This window comes from Lissotriton helveticus, chromosome 3_1 (genome assembly GCF_964261635.1).
Source record: "Lissotriton helveticus chromosome 3_1, aLisHel1.1, whole genome shotgun sequence".
In the NCBI taxonomy this organism is placed as follows: domain Eukaryota; kingdom Metazoa; phylum Chordata; class Amphibia; order Caudata; family Salamandridae; genus Lissotriton; species Lissotriton helveticus.
In genome coordinates, this window is record NC_136061.1 from 92,339,274 (window position 1) to 92,363,175 (window position 23,902).

General features: G+C 46.7%; 1 protein-coding gene and 1 long non-coding RNA gene across 3 annotated transcripts in view; one reads left to right on the forward strand and one right to left on the reverse strand.

The window, feature by feature from the left end:
* The window catches only part of MNT (MAX network transcriptional repressor), a 183,659-nt gene that overhangs the window by 32,353 nt on the left and 127,404 nt on the right, over window positions 1-23,902 (reverse strand). The window lies entirely within an intron of this gene.
* LOC144822148 (uncharacterized) overlaps window positions 3,648-23,902 on the forward strand; it is a 175,591-nt gene continuing 155,336 nt past the window's right edge. The window contains exon 1 of the long non-coding RNA XR_013608567.1: window positions 3,648-3,776. This is a non-coding gene — a long non-coding RNA (uncharacterized LOC144822148). The remainder of the gene's footprint in view (window positions 3,777-23,902) is intronic.

Consider the following 23,902-nt stretch of genomic DNA (forward strand, 5'->3'; position numbering starts at 1 on the left):
TCTACAGCCAGACCCTGCGCGCAGCCCTCCACAGGGAGTCAACCTCCACTGCCCAGGGTCTTCAGACATGCATAGAAGGTTGGTCACAATGCTTGGTTTTCAGCCAGACCTGCAGCACAACCCTACAATGATCCAACCCTCTGCACGGGGCTTCGGCCATGCATAGTGGGGAATGGCAGTAGACAGCAAAGCCCTGCACCCAGCTTGCAGCATGTGGCCAACCTCTGTTCTGCAAGTCCTTCAGCTGTACACGATATATGTAGAAGGGGTCCCCGCAAGGGAAACGTGTTATGTGCAACACACACGATCAACACTACTTTCTCAATTCTGTAATCAACAGTCAGAACAATAAAGAGAAAGGTATTGTCATTTATTTAACAATACCAGTTTTCAACCGAATGTCATTACATTAACAACACTTTTAAAGAGCCCCAGATGGGGGGAGAGGAAAGGAAGTGAAGGGGGGATGGAGTTGTGCTCAGGGCAGTGTAAAGTCAAAAAGAAATAGACATAGTCAAAAAAATAGATTCAATCATAAATGACATTAACATATAACTCAAACCAAATCTAACACAAAAAGGCCTAAATAGTTAAGGCGTGCATTGCAGGATTATTACAATAAAGACTTTCAACGGTCACACATGAAACATTAAATTTGATTAGAGGACATGTTCCGGAAGTCCGAAACAAAGGAAACAAGAGCCGTCGACGTTTCGACCCCTGGCCGTAGGCTGAATAGGGTTCTTTAACGGGGTCTTCATCAGGACAGGTGCGGGAAGAGGAAGGGCAAAGTTGGAAGGGGCATTAATATCTGTGAAATTAAAAACAATGGATCAGATCACTAATTTTAAGGCGTCATTTTATTTGACAGAATTCAGTTGTATTAGCAAAATGTAATTAGCCATGGGCTCAGGGCCACAGAGGACTCAGAGCGTAGGAAAAGAGTGAGACCAACTTATAATCTCGGTTACACTCAGCGATATAAATTCGCATATATACAGAGGAAAGGTGTATATTTCTATGGGTGGGCCCTCAAGCGACTGAAATTTGTTAAAAAGGGCTCCACTCACATGATTTCTCAACCAATCAGCCGATTGGTAAGACTTTCTTGGGATACGTTCCCACTCGTCAACCAACACGAGAGGTAGGGTGCAGAGCAATAGGCCCCAACTGTAAATAGATCATTAAAAGGATTAACTCAAGCGCTCCTTATCATGATGTCCAGAGTGGATACCATTGGAACCTTCCCATTACTTAAAACGTAATACTTACTTACGTATTGTTAAATAAATGACAATACCTTTCTCTTTATTGTTCTGACTGTTGATTACAGAATTGAGAAAGTAGTGTTGATCGTGTGTGTTGCACATAACACGTTTCCCTTGCGGGGACCCCTTCTACATATATCATATAACGCCCAGGTCCCCGCGACTGCATGGGTCAAACCCCCCTTTGTGTAACGTCTTCAGCTGTACACAGCAGGGGGTTGGTTGGCCATAGAGAACCACCGCGCCACAGCAACGAAAACCCACAAAGCACAACATCTGGAGGCGTGTAACTGCAGCTAGTAGCAAGGAATGAACAGCAACCAGATACTTCTGTGCGTGACCAACACCCACGTGTAGCCAGGGTCAATCAAAGCAGTAGTACAGTAAATATTTCTTTTTAATATGACAGGATTTGCAAATCCCAGGTTAGGTTATGGGGACTCCAGCAGGGCCTAGGATTCATGAATCCCATGGTAACAATGGCTTACTATTTATTTTAAGGTGGTGGGTTCACTTTGTGCACTGTACATGGGCCTGGAAGTCACAGTACTTTAAGCCTGACCCATATGCCATTTCCCCATTACCCCAATGCGGTACTGTGTGCACTGTGCTGGATAATGGTGTACGCGCAAGAAGCGTTTCTATGACCGCTGGCCGTGTTTTTAAATGAATATTTCTTTAAAACTTCTTAATGGATTTACCCCAAACCAAGCAATGACACTACCGTGGGGAAATTTGTAATTAGGTGCCAAGTTTAGAGCAATTCAGGTCAGTTGTGGTGTCTGTTTGAAGGAGCAAATGCTTGCATGGGTTGAGATGACAACAAATAAGTTTACTTGCAATGTTTTAATTGTACCAAAATCCAATGCATGTTTTCACATAAAAAACAAACCACTAAATCTTTGAAATACAAAATTGCATTTGTTAGAATTTAGATGTAGACATTCGTTACTGTGACCTGTTTCAAAGGCTGTTTAGTTACACAGGGCAAGGCCTGGTAGTCAATGCCGACAGAAAGGCTGAAAAATAAGTCGCGGGCCAAAAACATGTTCATGGCTCCCACATTCCGATTTTCAACTTCCTAAAACAGTTAATTTGTAAACTCAAGAAAAGAACCACTACAGTACCCATCTCTATGAAACAGATTAATTCCAGACTAATAGAACAATGTTACCTTCTAACCTAAGAAAGATTGCATCCAGCAGGTGCATCAAGGCTAGTTTTTGCCACACTAAAAGTGAAAAAACAACCGTAATACAGCTGGGCAAATTAGACAATCGTGATTGCACGTTATCTTACCCATTCTGGCCAGTCAACTATTCGCAGAGAATGCTTTCAGTACCAAAACCTTGTGGGCACCTCCATTCAAGGCAGCTGGCAGACGAATTTTTTTTTTTAAATATTGTGCAGTTTGTGAAACTAATTAGGAGACGGTCGGCTAAGGTGTCAACCAGCATGAAAAATACAGAAATCGCTTTCGTCCCCAGTATACTTGGCGCCGCTTCCCACGGGGTCAGCAGTGTGGCTACAGGTACAATCTTTTGTCTTTGATGTTTCTGGATGTCCACAAATGCATTTATAAGTGTTTTGTTAATTTCTTACATGATTAAACGCCCCCCCCCCCCCCCCATGATACTGCATGCCAACAGAACCAATTCAGGCGGGAGACTTCCTAGGTTTAAGCCAACAGTGACTTTATTTCAATTGCCTCACCTACAATTAATTGCATATGTAGGGAAAATATGTTCCCTGTTTTATTTAAACGACTCCCTCTTACAAATGTCATATGGTTGAAGACAAACGAGGCTGGGTCGACAGATGGGTCCTGGGCCCCTTCCGGCCTCGCCCCATCTCTTCCCCTCCTTTATCCTTTCCTCAGACGTCTAAAGACTCTTGCGCACCCTCCCAAAAATCCAGTCTCTCCCCCTCTTCAGAAGGCTCAGGCCGCACGGGGGGTGCGGCCTGAGCCTTCTGAAGAGGCCCCCCCCCCCCCCCCCACACACACATACCATCGCATCCTTAACCAGTCTCTCCCCCTCTTCAGAAGGCTCAGGCCGCACCCACCCACCCTCCACACACATACCATCGCATCCTTACAACCCCTTCCCCCTCGCCAAGCGGTCAAACGGTTCGCCCCCTCCCCCGCCGCGCAGGGAAGCCCGCGCGCAGGCACTGGCTAGAAGCTTAGTGCACGCCGCAGACACTGTCAGTCACGCGGCTGCTATGTAGCTGACGTCAGCGGCTCGCGGTAGCCATGTGCTCCCTGCCCACGTGGCCCTCCCACCCCTTGACGCACCCAGAGGCGAGTCTGGGGCACTGCCGGGGAGACGGCGGAGGGGGGAGGGGCGCGCGCGCGCGCTCCTCACTTCAGCGTCTTTTGTCCGCCGTGGGGCGCGCGCCCTACGCACACGCCCCGGGCGCGCGTACAACCAAACTGTCTGCGCCACTGGAAACCTCCTCAGGGGAAGGCGTGGGCCGAGGCCCGGGCCCTGCCAGCACGACGAGAAGGTATGCGGCCAGAAGGCGGCCCGAGCACGCACAGAAAACACAGCGAGGGGGATAGGCCGTGTGCACAACAACGGGTGTAACCTAGAATAAAAGACACGACATACACACAAGACGCGTGCACACATACACAGCACGAGTGTGCACACGCACGAGGGACCGCGTAAAAGGGAGGAGCAACCAACTAGGCCTAGTATTTAGGAACGAGTCGGGTATAGGCGAGCAGCCCTTTCGAGGAGGGTCAAGCGCAGACGCCTTTGTCGCAGTGTGTATGTTCTGTGACACTCCTGTATTGTTCTGACACAAAATAAACACGCCCCCGTACAGGACTGCGCTCGTTTATCGGCACAAACAAACCATAGACTCGCATGTATATAAATTATAAACACGGTGAAATAGCATTTTAAACAGCTTCTGTAACACTGGTTTCGTTTATTAACTGCCTCTGAAAAAATGTATTTTTGCAGATGTTCCCAAAATTGTTAACGTGCCTTGACTTAAAATACCAACTTCACGGGTAATAATGGTGGCAGATCTATGACGAACATGCGCATGCTACGTTCGCGTCACCAACAGGAGGTATTTTTTTCTTAAAACGTTTAGTTAGTATATTCACGACATGACCTGAAACCACTCTAGGAGTCCTCTTGCCTGCTGATGCCATGACAGGAAGACCAATTACTGAATAAGTCAATGATCATTAAAAGGCGTGCCTTCATGCGAGACTGCACGGTGTAGTGTTGCCGAGTTCGGACACTTCCATTAGGGTACACTACTTAGGAACAACCCTCATGCACCGCCCCCTCAGGCGTGAAGTGTTTTGGTTTGGCCCGACGTCTTGACGGAGGGCACGCACCTTTGTTAATAAATATCCCAGGACCCTGGGCGTGGCAGGCAGTGTACTGACCACTAACACTACAACACGTGTGGTCCCTTTCTCATTACCAGGCCTCATGCTGGGACACTACACACGGCACTCGTGCAGCCGCTTTAAATCACGCACAGCCTTGATTCCAATACGCAGAATGACGTTTGGCGTGCTTGACAAACGAGAACAGTGAACTAAAGCTATCAAATATAAATAATTTATTGGGGGAGGGAAAGTAGTTGCTGCACAAAAAAACATTTGGGGGCAGCAGAGAGGGATAGTTGAATGCAAGGTCACCAGAGGTTAGCACTGAAATAAGTTAAGGGCCGGGCACTTTCAAACAACCTACTCTACATCTCGCTTGCAATAGCATATGCCCTGCACGCGCCCTAACTTGCAAGAGATATTTTATATAAGGGGCTTGCAGCCTGCCCAATCCTAAACATTAGTTGGCTTCACTATCACTCTTATTTGCTGCCTTCTAATTGGCCAGAATGAGCTGGCTTCGCTCCCTTTTATTTCGGCTGGAGCATGGACCAAGTACTGATTGCTTCAGCTTGATTGCTGTCCTTCCACTGATCGCGCTGCAATTGAGGCACTACTTTTATTTTTTCTTCTTCCCAGTCTTCCTTGTTGAACCTCTTGCCATTTTTTTACTATACCACGCAGACTTCAAAGAGGTCATTTTCTCATTTGAATTGGATGTTTATTATGACAACAGTTGTGATGCTTCTAAATGCAATTTCAGTAGGCATGGACAAGGATACAATTGCTTTCTTTATACGATAGGATTTTTTGCCAAACGTCACTTTTTTCTTCTTTTTTTACACATGGTGAGAATAAATGATTTGCTCAGAATCACAGGGTTGTTGTGCTGGAGACCTATCGTGCATTAGAAAAGCCAATAGATCTCACCTTTGAGTCCATTGGCTCTGTCATTGTCTTTTGTTCATGCTGTAAAGCATGGGCATTGCCAACGTTGGCAATTATTTGTAGCCATGCTGTTAAGCAGTACGGCTAAAAAAAAATAATACTAAAAAGGACTATGATGCATCCAGCACTAATGTACTTAAAAAATAAAAAAGCGCAGTAGCCCTGCATGCACCACAGCGGTTTTTAAAGTACTTTTAGCCACACTGCAAAGCATCTCCGCTGCTGTACATCATGGAGACAAAACATTGCCGAAACCAATAGCTCTCATAGGTGAGACCTATTTATTGCTTTTGTCAATGTTTGTTTTTTTAGAGTGTCCTGCCCTTCACCGATTTTGGCTGGCCACCTGAACTCGTGCCTGATAGGGCGACATCCTTCTCAAAATCTGCCTGCAGAAAGATCAGCCCCATACTCTCCCACACGTACATGACTCCGATGTCCAATGCCATCTGTGCTCATAGCATAAACATCCTCTTGTACTCCAACAACATGCAACTCATCTTCTTGGATATAACCCCCTACCCAAAGCACATGTTTTCTACCTGCATGACCAAAGTCACCAGCTGTATAAAATCAACCTGTCTCAATACAGACAACATAGGAGTAGTGATCTTTGGAAAAAGCACCTCACTGTGAAACTCCACCTTTGGCTAGCCAGCCTTGCACAAACACCCACCCCAACCCTCACACCAGGAACCAAGGAATCATAATTGACAACAAACTAGACATGTCTGCACTAGAGCAATACTTTCACAAAATCCTGCTTCCTCATCCGAGGTTGCTGGAAAAAAAAATCTTAAAATGGCTCAGAAACAATATCAGAAAAACATTCATCCATGCCCTCGTCACCAGCAGGCTGGACTACAGGAAATATATATGCTGGAATCACCAAGCAACTCACCAGAAGACTACAAACCATCCAAAACTTAGCTGCTAGGCTCATCCTCAACCTTCCGTGCACGACATGCATCACTCCACACCACAGGGAGTTCTATAGTCTCCCGATTCACAGACAATTCAAACTCCACCTATGATGTCAAGGCACTGCACAACACAGGACCAGCCTACCCAACAATTGCATGTCCTTCCAGCAACCATCCAGATTCCTCAGATTAGCCAAACTGCTACTAGCACATAACCCACACATACACAGAAACAAAGCCTGATGGTAACCCTTCTTCTAAAGGACTCCTAAAGCGTGGCACAACCCCCACTTCACATCAGAGGCTCCTCCTCGCTTCCTGAGTTGCAGAAACTTGCTCTTCGACTAACTCCCCACGAAACGAGGCAAGGTCCTCACACCTACTCAGTGCCAGGATACCCCAACTGGTGATAGGACATTCTAAAAATACACATAACATAATAAAGATTGTGAAGTTAGAGCTTATTTTCTTAGCACTGAGTGCCTTAGCCAAACTGAATGCCTTCTCCAATTGAGAGGCTGGGATATTGCGGACCACTCTAAGACATTTTTTACTTCATGTTCAAAGAAAATATCATGTCACTCATCTCCAACCTCAACACATCAGCCCAGGCACCTTTCCCGTTGAATGGAAACACTCAGAAGTAAGGCTTCTCAAGAAATCCACTGCCGACCCCAGCTAACTAGAGAACTACCACCCTATCTTATTTGCTTTCGTTCTCTGCCAAGGCCTTCAAGAATGCCATCAACCTCAATATTTAACTGATGATTTTGGGGAACACCACCTCCCCATGGAATGACACCTGGTGGCGTGCCAGGCTCAGACCCACTCCTACAGACCATGCCCGCACCTCAGTATCATCCTTGAAAAATCCTTTCAAATATTGCGATTAGGCACGATACATGCCATCCATATTTATTCAAAAGATTTTCACGAGTGCTAAATTGTGTCATCTTCATGGCACTTCAGGGCCAATATCTCAATGTCACATGCTTCATACACTGTTTTTGGTTCTCGCCTATGCTGCTAATACATGGTTTCTTCGAGACATGTTGTGCTCGGTATGTGGGATTTTATTATGCCCCTCGCTGCCAATCTGAAAAAGTGTGTCTCGTTCGGAAAAGCATGTTTCTCAAAGGTTTATTTGCATTCTATTTTCCACCCTCACATGTCTTGGTTCTCCCCAGGAGTATTGGCCTATTACGAGTATCCTTCCACAAAATGGTTTTTCCCTTTGTGTTCGCACACTCTTAGTTTTGTTGCAGACTGCACAGGTTTTCCTGGTTTAGCACGGCACCAGCTTCATGGATGCCACGCTTTATCGTTAACAGGCGTTCGCTGTCTTACCCGTTATTTACAGGACAGCACCTCAAAAAAACACTCCCCAGAGGCAGCAACGTGCCTTAAGGAGTTTCATTGACTTCCAACTCGACACCAGCTTCACAACCTTCGCACATCATGTTTTGTGAAGCGGATGCAGAGTTGATGAAGGAAAGCAGCACAGCCGATGCATCCTAAAATGCACCATTTTTCCTTGCCACTCCTCTCCCCTCCACTGAAATGTCAGTCTGTTCCGACATAGAGGATTTTGTAACTGTTCTTCTAGCGCGGTTCTTTTCCCCGGGTGAAGTGGCCCTTGTGAGGGCATTATATTTGGCAGGTCTTGATGAAGGTGGCATATTATCATCTTGCAGCCACCGCAACGCGTTAACCACTGTCCTGAGAACATCCTGCTTCCTGCAGTTCTTGTCTTTGGTCATTCCAATTACACTGTTACCCTGTATTTTTTATTTATTTATTTAAAAAGTTTTATATAGCGCTGGCTAGACCCGGAGGTATCAGAGCGCTTTACATGTGCATCAGATCATAGTTACAGGTTACATCATTACAAAGGTTACACAGTTCTTAGAGAATGGCAACATAGTTACATGTAAGGTAGAGATAAACAATAAGCACAAATACGTAAGGGGAAAAGCAGGCAAGGTGAGAGATTCCGGGGAGGGGGGGTTGGAGCACGGGAAGTAGACAGATAATGAGGGCGGGAAAGGGGAGGGGCGGGTGAGAGACAGCATGGGAAGAGGAGAGGAAGGGTGATGGGGACACAAACCGGTAGACGAGTCAAGGCAACGTCAAAAGTCCAGTAAGGAGTGATCCCAGGGCAGACAAGAGGAGAGATTCAGGGGAGAGAGGATAGGAGCTAGGGAAGAGACAATAAGGAGAGACGAAAAGAAGTCTGCCTAAAGACCGACTGGGTAGGTGACGACCAAGGAGGGAATCCACGGCCCATCTCCCCTATAGCTAAACCAAGTAGCTCCATCGGGCGTCAGACAAAATAGTTCAGTCTCAATACATTGAGAGAGGAGGGAAGGAGAGACATAAGTAGAGGGAGGATGCGGTAGGAGACAACAGGAGAGACGAAAGGAAGTGTAACTATGTGGGAGAGACAAAAGGAAGTGTAACTATGTGGTTCAACAATAAACCCGAAAAGATAAACAAGTAAACATTATATCAAACAATTAGCAATACAATTAGGGGAGGAGAGAAAGGAGAGAGAAAGTAGTAGGGGGTAGAGGAGGAGGGAAAGTGAGGATAAGGGAAGAGACAACCGTAGAGACGAGAGGAAGTCTGTCTAAGGACCGACTGGGTAGGTGACTACCAAGGAGGGAATCCACGGCCCATCTCCTCTATAGCTAAACCAGGTAGCTCCATTGGGCATCAGACGAAATAGTTCGGTCTCAATACATTGAGAGAGGAGGGAAGGAGAGACAAAAATAGAGGGAGGATGCGGGAGGAGACGACAGGAGAGACGAAAGGAGGTGCAACAATGTGGTTTGACAATATACCAGAAAAAGAACAACAAGTAAACATTAAATAGAACAGTCAGCATTACATTAGGGGAGGAGAGAAAGGAGAGATAAAGTAGTGTGGGATAGGGGAGGAGAGAGAGTGAGGATAAGGGAAGAGACAACCGTAGAGACGAAAGGAAGTCTGTCTAAAAACCGGCTGGGTAGGTGACGACCAAGGAGGGAATCCACGGCCCATCTCCCCTATAGCTAAAACCAGGTAGCTCCATCGGGCATCATACAAAATAGTTCAGTCTCAAGCGGCGAGGGAAGAGGTTCACAGAAAAACAGGGTGGGGACAAAGGACAGGCGCAAGCGAGGGCAGAGGACAGTAGCTGGAAAGAGTAGGAGCGGAGGGGGGAGGGTTGGGGGAAGTGGGAGCACATATTGTCAGCAGCCGCAGGTTAATTTCTTTTATATAGCGCTGGCTAGACCCGGAGGTATCAGAGCGCTTTACATGAGAATCAACAGTGTAACAGAAAAAGTTCAACAATTACACAAAACATAGGCAATACAATTAGGAGAGGAGAGAGAAAAGTAGTGGAAGGGGCAGGGGAGGTGAGAAAGGGAGGATAAGGAAAGAGACAATAAGGAGAGACGAAAAGAAGTCTGTCAAAAGACCGACTGGGTAGGTGACGACCAAGGAGGGAATCCACGGCCCATCTCCCCTATAGCTAAACCAAGTAGCTCCATCGGGCATCAGACAAAATAGTTCAGTCTCAAATAAATTGAGAGAGGAGAGAAGGTGAGATATAGATAGAGAGAGGATGTGGGAGGAGCCGACAGGCGAGAAGAAAGGAGGTGCAACAATGTGGTTCAACCATATACCAGAAAAAGATCAACAAGTAAACATAATATCAAACAATCAGCAATACATTAGGAGAAGAGAGAAAGGAGAGAGAAAGTAGTGGGGGTAGGAGAGGTGAGAAAGTGAGGATAAGGGAAGACACAACCATAGAGACAAAAGGAAGTCTGTCTAAGGACCGACTGTAGTTGGGTTCCCCAGATATGTTATGAATGTAAAGGTTTGTCTGGATGTGTGCGAGTAGGGTTTGAATGGGTTGGTGTGAATTTGTATTGTTTCTCTCTACCGGGGTTCATTGGACTCAGTTGTATGTATTGTCTTCTCAGTGTGTGATTATTTATGAATTTATAATTAATGTTGAAAATGTAAAAAAGTATATAAATACATGCATATCAATGAAAATATCTTTGACAAGAGAAATGAAATAAAAGAATGTATTTTTATAATTGTTGGAATACTTTGTTTAGTGGGTTAATAATTTGGCTTGGGTACTCACTGTATGTATTTGGATTGATTCCATTGTACAATCTAGGTCGTGAGGGAGACTACTGGCGTGTCTTGATATTTTTCCCCTCTTCTCCCTGACCGCTATCTGTTCTTTTAGAGGGGTCCCCTACTAACTGCACTAAAACCGGATCTGACTGCACTTGCTTTCCTGCGCATCCATTTTCTTGTTTTACTTGTCTGGAGGAGGAGCATCGCTGGAGGTGGGTATTGTGCACGACCAGGGAGCCAGGTGGAACCTGGCCCTTAATTATGTTGGATTGCTGGGACACAGTTAAAATTTCTTCTGGGCCCTCTGGGTAATTACCTTGCCCTTGACAGTGTCATTGAAATTATTTGGGATGATTTTAGCATGGGGAGGAATAGAACCATACAGTTAGATTTGGAGAGGGTCTCTGTCGCATGTATTCTGCTGAACAAAGCAGAACTGTGACTTGGGATACTAGGAAGGGAGAATGTAGGGACTGAGTCTACCACATCAGTACCTGCAGGCCTAAATCTAACTAGCTCGCAGTGCCTCATCTGAACTCCTAACCTTCCCAGAGTAACAGGCAATTGGGTCAACCTGGAACACAACCCTCCAGACCCAAGGGAAAGAGTGGAAACCTATCCTCACCTTTCGTTTCTCACTCATGCATGTCCGTAGAAAACAAAAGAAAGACAGAGAGAGTTTACAATATTTATTGAAACTATCATAGACTTATGAAGCAGTTGTGCTGCGATTTGTAAACAAACAAAACTAAGCAAAGTAATCAACATTACTGTATACAATGAATAGCCCGACCATGGCAAATGATATATCTGGCTAGGCCTACCCTCACAGTATGAGCATATGGATATATATTTTAGGTGATCTCCAGGACTGGCAGCCCCCCCCCCCCCATTTCTGGTGTAGTTAGGTCGTCAGCATCATCATCAGTTCACGCCAGGCTGCTGCGTGGATTGGTTCCAAGACCGGTCTCTCTGCCTAAATCCTCCTCTCTGCCCCCACTACCCCGACAACAAACGACAGTTTATATAATGAAACTAACATGTTTGAAAACGACTCTGTTGCAAAGCTGCAGCTATGCCACTGTGCTATGTCTAAAACGCTAGGAGCTATTGCTAAAACGAACAAGGAAAACCATGTATCACGTTGTAGTGCCCAATCAGATAACCTTGTAGATGTGCAGAGCGTAGAGTTCCTGAAAAACTGACATGGTATAGCGTGTCCCCAAAACAATGACACAAACAAATGTATTATGTTTGGCTGTTCAGAGCAGAGACAGCCTAAAACATCTAATAAGTTAAAGGAAGGAAGAACCAAAATGGGCCCAGACAAGTAATCACTACACCCCTTTCCTTGGTCGAGAAAGCAACTTATCCACTAACAAACTGACGAAAAAATCACAAGCTAAGCAAATTCAGTGCAATGCTATTGCATATAATAATTGAGACTACATCTCAACAATTATTAAAAATGGCAACGAAAATGTTAAGAAGTGGGGCAAATTGGTTGAGCCGGGGGCACCCAAGATTTCTTCCAAAAGAACAATCTTTAGTGAATCCAAAACAGATTCAGTCTCCGCAGACAATAGTTTGTCAATAGCCCCATTTAAAAGCTTCAAAGACAGACATGACCCTCGTGATTAGCTGATGCTGAAGAAGTACCCTGCTGTCCTGCATCTGTTATTAGAGCGAGAGTTTGGTAATCCTGGTGCTGATGCTCCCATCTTCCCAGGTGGGAGTGGCTCATACTACCAAAATGCATTTTTGTGGTTGCAAATGGCCTAAATGCAAAACAAGTGGTACATCTCTATAGTGCAATTTAACACCTTGGGTGCTCATGACGAGCTGAGCTCGTCATGACAGCCGCGGAACGCCCACGCGGGGATAATTCCCCTGCTGTGCTGAGCGTTCCATGGAAACGGGCGTGGTGAGCACAGCGCCACAGTGCAGCGTGACGAGCCGAGCTCGTCACAAGCACCGCGGCGCCGCGCGTGGCCCCCTGTTCCCCCGCACCGCGGGGGAATTAGCCCCTCGGCCAAGGGGTTAAGACAGCTTCTTATGAATGTGCTAATTATCTCCAGAATCAATATTATAATGGTCGGACTAACAGCAGTAAACGGGATACACCACTAAAGACCATACCTGATATCTAAGTGTTGTACCACATCTGCCTGGTAATTAGGGACTTGCACTGCCTTCTGCTGGAGGCCCGAATAAAATAAAACATTTTAATTGGCAGTCTCACCTGTAAAGCAGTACCTAGGAAGTCAGGGTGATGTAGCAGATGTAATGACAACATCCAGTGGCTCAATAGCATCAAGAAGCAAGCACATGCTTCACCTGGAAACACAAATTCTGAATGACAAGCATCAATCTGAACTGTATGATAACGTTTTTTGAAAGCACTCCAATATTGTTCAGTACAGGGACATTATAGAAAAAAAAATACTTTCGAATGTTCATGTAGTACTCTCTCTTATACCCTCTGGTGGAAGGCATGTTCTTACCTCCATCAGACAAAAATCTACCCTTCCAATCCTAGTTCTAAAATTGCCTCCGTCCCCGACCAAAAGTTTGCCTGGAGATTGCAGCTAAGATTGAGAGGTCTGGAAGTGCCTTTTCAACATGCAGCTGCTCAAGAGCATGCTGTAGGAGAAGCGGCAGCAATCACGGTCTTTCAAAGAGAATTTTTTTTTTAATCAAGCGACTATCGAAATGAAGATTTGATAGATTTCCACATGGAACCAAACACTGACATATTTGTTGCATTCAAAGTGTTACCAAACCTTAAAAAATTAGCAATAGTCAGTAGTCCGAGGGTAGTATAGCAAATACTATTGCAGCTTACAACTATAAAAGGCATCATGGTTTTAAGAATAACAACATACAAACGGATTCACAAATAACATAATGCTTTAACGTACAGTAGTTTACGGTTGGATGTACTGTCAGCATTTTAGGAATCTAGAGTAGGATCAAGTAATATGTTTCCATCTTACAAAAAGTACAGGATGTTCATAAGAATTTCAGCATGCAAATGGCAATCTCGTAGTGCTCTTCAGAGTTGTGTGCAGAAAAATGTTTTCCTACTTTTATCAAATAGTAAAAATAATAACAGTGCTGCTTTTACTCTCAATGCTACTTTTATTCTCAATGTTCTTTAAGGAAAGACGTGTAACTGGATTTTTATACCATATAAAAAAGTTTGTTTACAAGTAATTATGTTAATGGATCTTATCCAAACTACATTAAATCCTATCTGAAAGGGTATATTACTTAAAACGTTTATTTGTATAACCACAACAGCAATCCTCTTTGCCTAATTTGCCTAAGTAGTTCAGCTCTTCAGAATTAGGCCTTGCTGTAAAAGTAGGGCAACGCGAGGGGGGTTTGGAGGGGGTGAAAGCAACAGGCGAGCAAACAATGAACAAGGGCTTACAAAGTGGAGCGAGTCATCTGTATAGCAAAGTTTTAAGTAAAGGCCATTAATAATGAACACAGAAGCCGCGTATTCATCTTTGAGACTATAGCACGGCACGTCAAATGCAGCTTCTAGCAGAAAAGCAAACACCAACTAAATACATTTGTTTTCTTGGTTCATTGATAGGTCCACAGGGCAGACAGGGACTACTATGCTCTAACCGTGGTGGTTGAGGTAGTTTGCCATTGGTGCACTGTATGCCAGCCTACTATGCCTCTTCAATCTTCAGACTCCTCCTGCAGGAGTTAGAAGTCCAATGCATATAAGAAAAGTAGTGTAGGGACAACAGCTCAGAACTCATCAAACAACAACAATAACTTGAATGTGCAACTCAGTGCTTGTATTTTTGTAAAAAGCAAGTAGTTTAATTACACAAACTAAAAAATACACAACCCTGCACACAGGGTTCAATACCTGTCTACCTTCTATAATCAGGATACTGTCTCCCACAGTAATGTCCTCTCCCCATATTTAGGAACCTTAATCCCAAATACTAGTGGAAAAGGCACAAATTAGGCACAAGTTCGGCTTACAGTAACTCACTGTGGGGGTTGAGGGCGTAACAGTCATTCTATCTTACCCGTTGTCTCCTTCAGGTAACAATTATCAAGCCTGGGGTGCATGTCAACTTCAAGCATATATCGGTTCAACAGCGATCCTTGTATAGCTTAAGCAGCAGGCCAGGACTGACCGGACTAGTGGTGTTTGGTGGTGTACTAGCACAGCCACCCTGGCCAATTAGGCATACAATGGCTAAATCCAGTTGTGCCCGGCCTCCCCTGACCCCACCAAAGAATTGCACAGGGAGAGTGAATGGAGCCCTGCACCATAATGGGACTTTTCTGGTGTTGGTGTCTGCTTTCTTTGGGTGCTCTGTGCCCTGGGAAGACATTGGACTTCTCTTCCTTGACAGTCTCTTCTCCAGCAGAGCCAGATACACTCCTTATCCTCAGCTCTTGCAGCAGAAAGTGCAGATTTCAGGTGATGTACCCTTTTTTTTATTTTTTATTTATTTTCAAGAGTTTTATATAGCGCTGGCTAGACCCGGAGGTATCAGAGCACTTTACATGTGCATCAGATAATAGTTACACGTTACATCATAACAAAGGTTACATAGTTCTTAGAGCATGGCCACATAGTTACTGGTAAGGTCGAGATAAACAATAAGCACAAATAAGTAAGGGGGAAAGCAGGCAAGGTGAGAGATTCAGGGGAGGGGGGTTGGAGCAGGGGAAGTAGACAGATAATGAAGGCGGGAAAGAGGAGGGTAGGGTGAGAGACACAGCATGGGAAGAGGAGGGGAAGGGTGGCAGACACTAGCCCTGGTTACACAACAGCTCTTTAAAGAAGCAAGTACTCCGCAGAGTACTAGGTCATGAATAACTTTGAGCTACAACAAAGTAGGGTGGTTTGTATCCCAATTTTATACACATTTTCTAGACAAGGGTTGTGGAGCCACTGTCTCAAATATCAGAACCGGTTTGGGGTGGTTCTCTTTTAAGTCTTCATTCGGCCCTCCAGACACAGCCCCAGTGCTACCTGCTATTATGCTTTTCACAGCAGGTAGCATCGGGGTGGTCTCTTAAGAGAAGCACCCAACAAATAGGCAGAATGAAGTGCGAGATAATTCCACCTGGCTTCGATAAACCTTTCTAAAACAGTAATCTGGCAGGGACAGATAAAAGGGCAGTCCGCACCTGGACTACTACTAACCTTTTGACCTTGAAAAACAAACTGCAGTTTTATCCTTCACCTCTACCATCTACCAAACGTCAGTGCTCGGGAATAACTAATCAGCGGCCCCTTGCGATCAAAGTACTTATGGAAATTCTAAAGGTAGCTCAGACTCGGTCATCACACTTCAGTGTCTATATCGCCCACCACATGAATACAGGCACTTCACTTCAGATGTCTAGGGAAGCTGTCCTCATTCTCCATCTTGTGCCATGCTAAATGTATCCCACTGGCTTCAATACCTTGTCTTACATACACGGAGTAATAACGCCACTCGTTTCACAGGCTCGCTATAAATACACTCGACATACATGATGACAGTGCAACATTCTGAGTGACAGAACAGTAGAGGTTGACACTAGATCAGTCAATAGGTCACACAGTCGCTAATACAGATTGAATATGCTACTTACCAGTATGCATCTGTTCTTGGCATGTAGGGCTGCTAACATTCATATCTTAGCATTAGATCGCCGCCTAGTGTTGGGTCCGGATGATCGCACATTGTTGTCCTGGAAGAGTCTTCGAAGTATCCTGAGATAGGTGGCTCCTCCCCTGGACTACAGTGCGCATGGGCATCGGCTCCATCCCCAGATTGTTTTTCGCCATTGTGGCAGAAGATGGAGTGAAAAGTGTAAAGGATGTCCATGCTAATGACTGAATACAATAGTATATCTGCAGCTGCAACAGGCACCGGGGAGGAGGGTGGGCGATATGAATGTTAGCAGCCCTACATGCCAAGAACAGATGCATACTGGTAAGTAGCATATTCAGTTCGAGGCATGTGGGCTGCTAAATTCATATCTTAGCATAGAATACATAGCAGTCCCTCCATCAGCGGCGGTTGCCCGTGCCAGCTGCAGAAACCTGAAAAAGTGTCTTGAGAACAGCCTGTCCTACAGCAGCTTGCTGCTTGGAATGCACATCAACACAGTAGTGTTTTGTAAAGGTATGTGGTGTAACCCACGTGGCTGCTCTGCAAATGTCCTCTAAAGGAATGTTCCCTAGGAAAGCCATGGATGCCCCCAATTTGCGTGTGGAGTGCGCCCTTGGGGGTATCGTTAGAGTGCGCTTGGCCTTTTGATAACATATTTGGATGCACTTAACAATCCACCTGGCTATTCCTGCTTTGGAAATAGGGTTGCCTTTGTGTTGTGGTGCTAAGGCAACAAAAAGTTGTTTTGTCTTCCTAAAGGGTTGTGTCCTGTCTATGTAGTACATCAACGCCCTCCGTACATCTAAGGTATGGAGCATTCTTTCCGCCACCGTTTGCGGGTTTTGAAAGAATGCCGGCAAGTCAATAGTTTGGTTGAGATGAAACTGTGACACCACCTTCGGAAGGAATTTGGGGTTAGTGCGTAGCACTACCCTATTTGGATGAATCTGAATGAAAGGCTCTTGGATTGTGAGCGCTTGTAGCTCACTAACACGCCTCAGTGACGTAATAGCTATTAGGAAGGCTACTTTCCACGTTAGGAACTGAAGTTCACACGAGTGCAGTGGCTCAAAAGGTGGTCCCATCAGTCTGGTGAGGACCACATTGAGGTTCCACACCGGAGCTGGCGGTGTTCTTGGGGGAATGACTCGTTTCAGACCTTCAAGGAAAGCTTTAATGGCAGGCACTCTGAAGACAGAGAGATGCTGCCTGTTCTGAAGATAAGCCGCTATGGCGGATAGATGTATCCGAATGGAAGTGTACGCTAGATTGCACTTGTAAAGATGCAACAGATAGCAAATGATGTCAGGGATAGATGCATCTAGCGGGTTGATGTTATTGCCTGTACAGTAAATGACAAAACGCTTCCATTTCGCAGCATAGCATGCTCTGGTAGTTGGCTTCCTTGCCTCCTTGATGATGTCCATGCATTCAGGAGGTAGGTTAAGGTATCCAAACTCTAGGACTTCAGGAGCCAGATCGCCAGGTTGAGCTGTTGCGGATCTGGATGCTGAATTTCTCCATGGTTCTGCGTCAAAAGTCTGGGCGTGAGGCGCAGTCTTTGATGCGGCACCACTGAGAGTTCGAGGAACGTGGTGTACCATGCTTGGCGCGCCCACGTTGGAGCAACTAGGATGAGAGTCATCGCGTGCTGCCTTAGCTTTCTTGCCACCAGCGGTATCAGAGGGGCTGGCGGAAAAGCGTACGCAAATTTGCCTGACCAGTTCATCCATATCGCATTCCCCTGCGACTGTGGGTGAGGGAACCTGGCGGCAAAGTGTTGGCATTTTGCGTTTTCTTTTGTGGCAAACAGGTCTATCTCCGGATGACCCCACTGCTGGAAGTACGGGTGGAGGACAGATGGGTGTAACTCCCACTCGTGCATTTGATGGCTGTACCTGCTGAGCAGATCCGCCATCTGATTGTCCTTTCCCGGGAGGTGTTCTGCCATGAGGAAAATGTTCCTTTGAATGGCCCACTTCCACATGCTCTGAGCCAGATGAGACAGCTGTGGCGAGTGGGTGCCTCCCTGCTTTTGAATGTAGTACATCGCGGTCATGTTGTCCGTCCGGACTAACACTACCTTGTTGCACAGATGTACAATGAAGGACTTGATCGCCATGAAGATTGCCATCAGTTCCAGATAATTGATATGCATCTTCTGTTGCTGCGTTGTCCATAGTCCCTGCACTGTGTAAGTGAGCAGATGAGCGCCCCATCCCTGGAGAGATGCGTCCGTTGTCAGGATAATCTGTGGCACTGGCTCTTGGAACAGTCGGCCCTTGCAAAGGTTGTGTGGAGTCCACCAATGCAGTGAGTCGTATGCCCGACTGGTAACCAACACTAGGTCTGTCAATTGTCCCTGAGCCTGTGTCCACTGATTTGCTAAGCACTCCTGGAGCGGGCGCATATGTAACCGTGCGTGAGGGACTATGAAGATGCAGGAGGCCATCATGCCTATCAACTGCATGAACACTCTCGCTGGAAGCGTGTGTTGTGGTCTGAACTTCTGGATTAGAGACTGCATGCTGTCTATCCTGACTTGGTTTGGTTGAGCCATGGCCGTCAGGGTATTGATTGTCGCACCCAGAAACTGCCGGACATGTGCCGGCTGAAGATGCGACTTTGGGTAGTTCAACGAGAAACCTAGATTGTGAAGGAGGTGAATGGTAGTCGACATGTCCGCGGCGCACTGTTGTTCCGACTTGGCTTGAACGAGCCAGTCGTCTAGGTAGGGGTAGACATGGATGTTCTGCCTCCTGAGGTGCGCTGCCACTGTCGCCAGACACTTGGTAAACACCCTTGGGGCTGTGGTGACTCCGAAGGGTAGGACCTTGAACTGGTAATGCTTGCCTTGAATAGTGACCCTGAGGTATTTCCTGTGGGACGGGTGTAGTGGAATGTGGAAATAAGCATCCTTGAGATCTAAGGTTGCTAGGAAGTCCCCTTGGTTTAACAAGGGAAGAATTTGTTGCAGTGTGAGCATATGGAAATGTTCTGATAGTATGTACAGGTTGAGGGGACGTAGATCTAGAATGGGTCTGAGAGATCCGTCCTTCTTCGGAATAAGGAAGTACAGGGAATATACCCCTGTGCCTTCCTCTCCCACCGGGACGAGCTCGATTGCGCCTTTGTGCAGCATCGCCACTACTTCCTGCTGCAATAAGTGCAAGTGCTCTGCGGACATAGGCCTTTGCCTTGGCGGAATGTTGGGTGGAGTGGATTTCAACTCTAGGCAATAACCATACTGGACTAGTTGTCGCACCCACCTGTCTGTGGTGATGTTTCTCCAGACGGGCAGGAACTGCTGCAGTCTCCCCCCGACAGGTGTTAAGTGGTCGGGGGGCAGTGACAGAGAGTCACTGTTTGCTCGGGGTAGAGGAGCGGGAGTTGTTGTTTCCTCTGCCGCGACCTCTGTTGCTGTTATTCCTGTAACCTCCCTTGTTCTGTTTTGTGAACGAGGATTGTGCTCCACCTCTTGAGAATTGCGATTGTTGACCCATTTGTCCTCTGGTGGTTCCACGTGCACCTGAGCGACGAAAATTATTGCCACGAAACTGTTGTGATTGTAGGGCCCCCATCGACTTAGCAGTTTCTGTGTCCTTTTTTATCTTTTCGAGGGTGGTGTCAACATCTGGACCAAACAGTCTATCAGGATTGACTGGCTGATTAAGTATGGTTGTCTGAATATCAGGTTTAAACCCTGATATGCGGAGCCAAGCTTGTCGTCTCAGCATGACGCTAGTGTTGATTGCCCTAGCTGCTGTGTCTGCGGCGTCAAGTGCACACTTGATGGCTGCGTTGGAGATCAGTTTCCCTTCCTCTATAAGCAGTTTGGTGCCCTCTTGAAACTGTGGAGGCAGGTGTTGTACAATCTGCTCTAGGGTGTCGTAATGCGCCCTATCGTAACGTGCTAAGAGTGCTTGTGTGTTTGCGATACGCCAAAAGTTGGCAGCTTGTGCCGCCACTCTTTTGCCCCCTGCCTCTAGCACCTTGGACTCCTTGTCTGGGGGAGGAGCTTCACCCGTAGTCTGGGAGTTGGCCCGTTTTCTGGCATTTGCGACCACAAGAGAGTCTAGTGGCAACTGTCCCCGAATGTATGCAGGGTCTGCAGGTGCTGGTCTGTACTTTTTCTCGATACGTGGATTGACCACTCTCGCTCTGGTAGGTTCTTTAAAGATGTCAGCTGCATGATTGAGGACTCCTTTGAGCATAGGCAGCGTTTTCACAGTTCTTTCTGAGACTGAAAAAGTGTCAAAGAGAAAGTCCTCTTCCACTGGGTCAGCATGCATGTCCACATCATGATTAGCAGCTGCCCTCTCAATGAGTGCATGAAAACCTGCAGAATCCTCTGTTGGGGATGCACGTGCACTGAAAGGCTGTGGGTCTTGCCCCACACTTTGGGTGCCTTGGTCACCAATGTCATCATATGCATCTGGATGTGCATCTGGTTCATTGATGGGGAAGGTGTATTGGTCATCTTCATCATATCCCTCACCCTCAGAGTGTTCTGGTGAGGGAGTAGGGCTTCTTCTTGGAGGAGGCTGGATAGGTTCTATGAGGCTAGAAGCGTCCTGAGGAACCCTTTTCTTCTTTAGTGGGATGACATAGGAGTCTAGAGGCTCTGAAGTGATCCTCCTTTTGTATAGGGTTAATTTGCCTGTGTTGGCGTCGATGAAGTGCTCAGAATCGTCCTCTGATTCGAGTTCTCGACCTGAAGGCACCCCTGCCGTAGAAGAATCCGACTTCTTTGGCGTCGATTTCGTAGAAAAGGCCTTCGGAGCCTCTTTCGGCGGCAGAAGGAGGAGAAGCTTACTCTTAGGCTTTGCCGGAGTGTCCTTCGGCGTCTGAGGCGACGGTATCGGAGCCGACGTAGCAGCGGCCTTTTCCCCGATTCTCTGCAGCGAAGCGGCGATGGGGGACGCTTCACTTACAGTGGCTTTTGGCGCTGACGAGGATGTCTTGACCTTCCCCTCGGATCCGACGTCATGGTGACCTTTCTGAGTCTTGGACGCTGATGCAGGTGCCGCTGACCCAGAGTCCTTGGATCGATGCGCAGATGTGCCAGCCGTCGATCCGTGTGCCTGTGTCGCCTCCGTCTCCACTACGCGACCGACTAACGGAGTCCCAGTCGGAACCGGAGCCGTGCCGCTGTCCTTGGCGTGCTTAGACGGTGTCGCAGCGGTTAATCCGTGCCGACCACCCTTTTTAGAGGATCCCTCCTCTGGCGCCGATTTTGACCCTGCGGAATCGACCGACTTCTTCGACTTCTGTGGACCGGAGGTCGACGGAGCCGATGCGGCGGCGGGTGCAGTAGTTTTCTGTGGGCCGGCCGCCATTTTAGGGACGCTCGAGTCCATAAGTTTCGGTTTCGTTTTCGGGTCGGCCATCTTAGGTGTAGTCGATACCGTATGTTTCGGTTTTGATCCGGCCTGCCCAGCAAGTATGTCCGTGGCCGGGCTTGAAGGCGGGGCCGTGGCTTGCGGTACGGGGTCTTGGGTAAGGCCAACTGGCGATCCCGTGACCCGATCGTGATCATCGAAACCTTCGGGGCATAGCTCGTCCCCTGAGCTATCTGCCGCGGCCCCATAAATCTCTTCGACGTCCCCTACCTCGTCGACGTATTCAAGGCCTTGACCCACGACTCCGTCGTCGTCTACCGGATCCGCCTCGACCTCCGTTTCGGGTGGGGAAATTTGGAGATGATGACCCTGTTCATCTTCTTCTTGGTCACCGAAGATGTTTTCTGGATCCGGGGCCGCTTGTCTGGCCTCTAGGCGCACCGCGCGCTGAAGCTTGAGAGTCTTTTTAGACCTGAATTGTGCGCAAGCCTTGCACTTGCCGTCGTCATGGTCCGGTGAAAGGCATTTGTTACAGACCGGGTGCAGGTCTATATGTGGGTACTTAGACCCACAGAGCGGACAGTACTTAAACGGACTCCGCTCCATGTTGAAAAGTTGCTGTCGTGTCGCGATGAGAAGGCCTCGATTTTCGAAGAGTGAAAAAACTCAGCTGAATCCGACTTCAAGAGTCGGAAGAACTCGAGACCGTGCGCAAACAATACCGACGCTATAAATACAAGGCCTTTTGGCCTTAAAAAGTTAGTTTTTCTCGGTTCCGACAGAGAGAAGTCGAGACCGCATCCGAACCCAATGGCGGAAAAAAACAATCTGGGGATGGAGCCGATGCCCATGCGCACTGTAGTCCAGGGGAGGAGCCACCTATCTCAGGATACTTCGAAGACTCTTCCAGGACAACAATGTGCGATCATCCGGACCCAACACTAGGCGGCGATCTAATGCTAAGATATGAATTTAGCAGCCCACATGCCTCGAACATAAAGGTTTGGTCAAACTATAAATCACAAAACACTGTATGGTGCCAACACTGATTTATAGGCTACACCCAGGACAGGGACACCCTCGGTCTACTATGGGGTAAATACTTGGTGTGTCTCTCCGGGTCATAGAACAGGTCTGGAACCTCTATGTCAGGGATAGGCCTAGGTCTATTCCCACACAAAAGACACTGTGATGCCAGGGCCCAAATTAAAGTCAAGATGCCAGATAGACACGACAGTCAGGACAGGGGAACACAGCTTCATATCATGCAGGGGACATTTCCGGCCCAACAAATGTCTAGTACTAAGCAAGCAAGAGAGGCTTAGCGGGTATACAAGGGAACTGAGGTATTCTGCAGATTCAATAACAACTGTGTGCATCATTCCAAGTTGATGACTTCTATTTCAGTCCTCAAAAACACTTGGGGTGGAGCAAGTGATCAGTAGTCTAACATCTTCAAACAAGAAACTATTCAAAATCCTGAAAACTTCACTTTATGGACTTGCAACCTTATGTGGAAAATAATTAGCAAAAGAATAATCTTCCGTAGCGGACTTGCAGCTTGTTACAGCAACTTATTGAGATAAAGTGTGCATTGCAAATAAGCCAAAGCTTACACAATTTGAATTTGTAACGGTAGGATTCGCATTGAACTAGAGACAAGTTAAAAAGCACCCCAGAATTGAACCAAGGATACAGAATAAAAATGGGGCAATATTGGTCACCTTTTCACAGCTGTTAGCCAAAAAACAGGGTGCTGTGCTCGGATTCTGGTGGAATCAGAATTTTTAAAAGTCAATTTTTCATAATACGTTTTTTCCCAAACAGCTCTATAGGACACACCGGCGTATAGTGCCAGGCGAGTGCAACTGCCCTTCTCCTAAGACACAACCTCTGTGAAACAAACCGATTGGAAGAACTGTTTGCTGTTTAAAACTAAGTGGGGCATAAATGCAGTTTAGTATTCTGGTTATTGCTTGAAGGAAGGATAAGAAACCTGGTTACCTTTGTCTGTACCACTGATATCTATATAGATCGGAGAAAATGCATGGAGTGGTATGGTTGACAGGAGACGTGCAGGCTACTTAAATATTGTAGAGATTGGATTGTAAAGCACTAAGAAACAAGAGTGAATGCTGAATAAAAAAGGTATATGCTGCTTTCTTGAATCAGTTGATAGCTGTTGGATGCTTTATCAGTGAATAAACCCATCTACTCCATCCGTGTCGGGGATGGAGTAGATGACATGTATCTTATTTCACTGGCATCAAGG